At 44.1% G+C, this 4,264-nt stretch overlaps 1 protein-coding gene and 1 long non-coding RNA gene across 3 annotated transcripts in view; one reads left to right on the forward strand and one right to left on the reverse strand.

Annotated features, from left to right (window-relative positions):
• LOC116097684 (sperm motility kinase Z-like) overlaps positions 1 to 169 on the reverse strand; it is a 4,782-nt gene extending 4,613 nt beyond the window's left edge. For both annotated transcript variants that reach the window (XR_004121518.1, XM_031380304.1), the window contains exon 1: positions 101 to 169. The gene's annotated coding sequence lies outside the window, so the exon portion shown is untranslated. The remainder of the gene's footprint in view (positions 1 to 100) is intronic.
• A 2,520-nt stretch (positions 170 to 2,689) lies between these two features.
• LOC116097685 lies at positions 2,690 to 3,570 on the forward strand. The gene is made up of 2 exons (XR_004121519.1): positions 2,690 to 3,008; positions 3,411 to 3,570. It is a non-coding gene; the product is annotated as an uncharacterized LOC116097685 (long non-coding RNA).
• The last annotated feature ends 694 nt before the right edge of the window (positions 3,571 to 4,264 follow it).

Genomic DNA, 4,264 nt, shown 5'->3' on the forward strand with positions numbered 1-4,264 from the left:
TCTCTCTCTCACACACACACACACACACACACACACACACCAAAAATCAATCAGAAACTCAAAACCTCACACAATCTCACTAGACATAAGTAAATCTCACAGGTAAAACTTCACACTGCCTCTCTACATCCACAGAGACCCAGGGCAGGCCCGCACCCTTATATCTGCTGGGTGGACTCTCACAATGGATCCTCATTAGGTCACAGTAGGACATTCATAGATCATAGATGTGCAAACTCCCAGGAACTGAACCTTCAAAGCTTCTGACTCAGGTGGGCTCTGCAAAGCAGTATTTATGCTTTTAGAAATTAAAGTGGGATACAGTGTGCCCAGAGTGGCATCCACACATATAGCTAGGTAGTATATAACTGCCAAATACCCCAGCACCCCTACTAATAAAGAGCACACATAGATTCCTAGCAGTGTAGAGGAGCCAGGCATTGATTGGTGTTCTAGTGTCATTCCTTTGCTAAATAAAATACCCACACAAGGTTAGGGGTGGATACCCAGGGAGTCCCATCCTCTCAGAGGAGGGAAAGGGGGATGGGGGAAGGATTGTGGGAGGGGGTGAGCAGGAATGGGGCAGTGAGTAGAGTGTAAAGTGAATAAGAAAGGAGAGAAAGAAAGAGAAAGAAAGAAAGGAAGGAAGGAAAAGAAAGAAGGGAGAAAGGAAGGAAAGAATGGAGGAAGAAAGAGAAAGAAGGAAGCAAACTAGTGAAGAGTGTTCTTCTATGGTTCCTTCCTCTCTCTGAATTCCTCCTCTGGCTTCCTTCAATGGTGGACTGTTATAGGGATACTTAAACCAAATAAATAGTACCCCCCAAATACCCTGACAAAAAGCAATGTGGGGGGGGGTAAGTAAGTTTATTTGAGCCTACAATTCCAGGCTATAGTTCACCATTGTGGGAAAGTCAAGCCAGGAACCGCAGTATCATTTCATACACAGCAGAGTAGAGGAAAGTAAATGCGTATGTCTTGGCTTGAATGCTTCTGCTAGCCTCCATCTGTCCACTCTTCCATAGTACTGATAGCTTGCTCTGTGTGTGTGAGTGTGTGTGTGTGAGTGTGTGTATGTGTGAGTGTGTGTGTGTGTGTGTGTGTATGTGTGAGTGTGTGTGAGTGTGTGTGAGTGTGTGTATGTGTGAGTGTGTGCGTGTGTGTGTATGTGTGAGTGTGTGTGTGAGTGTGGGTATGTGTGTGTGTGAGTGTATGTGTGAGTGTGTGTGTGAGTGTGTGTGTGTGTGAGTATGTGTGTATGTGTGAGTGTGTGTGTATGAGTGTGTGTGTATGTGTGTATGTGTGAGTGTGTCTGTGTGTGTGTATGTGTGTGTGTGTATGAGTGTGTGTGTGCATGAGTGTGAGTGTGTGTATGTGTGAGTGTGTATGTATGAGTGTGTGTGTGTGAGTGTGTATATGTGTGTTTGTGTGTATGTGTGTGAGTGTGTGTGTATTTGTGAGTGTGTGTATGTGAGTGTGTGTGTGTGTGTGTGTGTGTGTTTTGAGTGTGTAGTGGCAAGTGTGGGGCTTTCCACCAAATCTGCTAAGTAGCAGACAGTCTGGGGTGAGCAGCAAGACTTGATGTCTCATAGTAGTTGGAAAAGTGGTGTACCACTTGGGCTGATGCTTAGCCATGTACATGGTTCAGTTTGGATGGACGATGGGATGCTGTTAGGTCTTCTCTTGAGGAAATAGATGAGGCATGAAGGGACACAGCATCAGATACCTAGCAGTAGTACATGTGGGACATATTTTCAGGACAATTGTACAGTTAAATTGACACCTAGAAGTTTTTCTGTGCAAATAGGGATAAACACTATGACCCGTAAAATCATACTGCTGCACTGTGCAGTCCTCGGTGGAGGAGAGGAGGGGATTCCTAAACAGACTGGTACCTAGGAATTTATGTGGGGTGGGCTTTGGGTTCACTAATGCTGGAGCAGTGCATGAGGAACATGCAATGTGTGGCAGGGCTGACTCTAACGAGACCTGCCATTTAGCTGTGCCTGCGAGGTTAGGGCAGGGACCATAGGAATAAAACATTAGGAATGTTTTGGGCAAGTGTCAGGGCTGTGCCAACAGGGCATGTTGTGAAAAGTCTATTTGGAGTTGTGGGGGTCAAGTGGTCCAGAACAGTCTTATTCACATTAGTAAGTGTATTGCTTGGGTCTATGTCTATCAGGGTGTGAATAATACCAGTGTTTGTGTGGGCATTGGAGGTTGGATGTATACAGCATTTCTGGAATGGGTCCTGGGTATGCTCCAAGAGGACCTGATTTGTTACAGTGTATGCGGAGCTGCAGAGGTTGTCCTGATAACATGTGGGCTTTGGCTGTGGGGAAATCTGGCCAGCTTGTTTAGCATGTCTGTGTAGTATTTGATATCTAGTAGTATGTGTGTGGGGTGGTCACCCATCACTCCATATACACTACTGGATGTCAACCGATGGGACCTGACACAGCAGTGTATATAGGGTTATGGGGTGAGATATATAGGCTAGATGTAGGGGAGTAGTAGGGCAACAGATAAACAGATTATTTGGATGAAAAATGTCACTAGAATGAGTGTATAGAGGATATTAAATTTTCTAAGGGCTAAGATCAACAATTACAAAACCATCAAAGTTTATTTAATAACCTTATTTTAAAATATCTGTCTACTTAAATATGACATACTAGTCAGCAATATGAGACTGGCATAACTAATCACCTGATGTTTTACATGTGGTGTAGTACACTGCTCTCTTTAATTCTTCTGTGTTTTCATTGACTATTCCTATTTGCTTATCATTGGTGGGTCAATGTATTCTTCTCATCCAAGAGACCCATAATGCCTATGACTTTGAGATCTGGGAGGAGTCAGTTCTATGGGTTTTCAAACATCATTATTCATTAATAAGTTGTGTTTTTGTAGTCTCTAGTCACCTACAGGTTACCCTGTTGGATGGACATTTTCCAGTATGCAGTGAGAATCCAGTGCCCTCGTATCAGAATGGAATTTTCCCTAGTGTGGTATGCTCCATGATTCTAAATAACTCTGTCTATGAGTGGATGACCACAGGTGTTGGCCAACACTTGTTTCAGGCAACCACTTTGTGTGGATGAAGATCACTTTTTAGGAACCCTGAATTGGCTTGTTATAATATCTCTAGAAGGGGAGGCTCAACCAGACCTTTAGCTGTTAGCCACAGTCTATACAATGTAGTCATCTGTGGAACTTTTAAAAAAAAGGACAACTATAATATAGACATCCTTTTATGTCTGGACTCATTGTGGTAACCCTCCATCTATGTTACTGACTGTTTAAGTATATCTATTCAAGGGAGTGGGGCAAAAATTACTCATTTCAATCATATCGTCTATGGTTGTGTAAACTTCTCCTCTGTTCCTAAGAGCTTTTTCTTGCTTCGACAGGTTCTGCTGGACACTCCTCTAAAGCCATGCATACCCTGTAATGAATCAGCTCTTACTAAAGCCCTCCTTCTGCTCCAAATTATCATGCTAGAGAAACAGCCCTGCAGGACACATTCTCCCAACTCTCACTGACTATAAAGACTCTGCTATGTTTCAGGAAGCCAGAAAATCCAGTGTGCCTCATTCCACACACAATGCTAATTATCACATCCTACTGGACACCACCTTCTCCCTACTTTATATACAAGGTTAGAGATTAGGTCCTGCAGGACAACTGAACACCACCACAGATATGCGTCTAGGGTTTAGTTCCTAGAGAGATACTTGATTGTCCTCCTAGCAATCAGGTTATGAGGGCTACCACCCCTCATGCTACCACCATGAAAACAATGTAAAATGTTATGTGTTCCTGGAACACTCTCCTACACTCATAAAGTGTTAGGGATCGGGATAGATGCATCGTCCTCTCCATCTTCACTACCAGATTCCATGCCCTATGCTTAGGTGTCAGATCTTCTAGCTAACCCACCTCTCAACTGCTGTCCCACATATGAGGGGTGTCAGACCCTACCGGACCTCTTCTTATCAGTGTAGCCAACTGACATAGACTGCCAGTTATCAGGCCTGCTTGAGCCTCTTTCCCTGGACCAGTATTCAATGTCTAGAACTTATTCTCCATGTCTCACCCCTACTGCTGAAGCCCCATATAAACCGATGACTAGAGGTGTAGGGGAGCAGTGGCAGCTGGGCAGTACCTGTCAAGGACTGCAGAGTATAGCAGGCACTGATACCTGGACATCTATGTAGGGCACCAGTGGAGTTTGCCATAAAACATTGGGCCAAGCTATGAAGAG

The sequence above is a fragment of the Mastomys coucha genome, unplaced genomic scaffold (genome assembly GCF_008632895.1).
Source record: "Mastomys coucha isolate ucsf_1 unplaced genomic scaffold, UCSF_Mcou_1 pScaffold2, whole genome shotgun sequence".
Classification (NCBI taxonomy): Eukaryota; Metazoa; Chordata; class Mammalia; order Rodentia; family Muridae; genus Mastomys; species Mastomys coucha.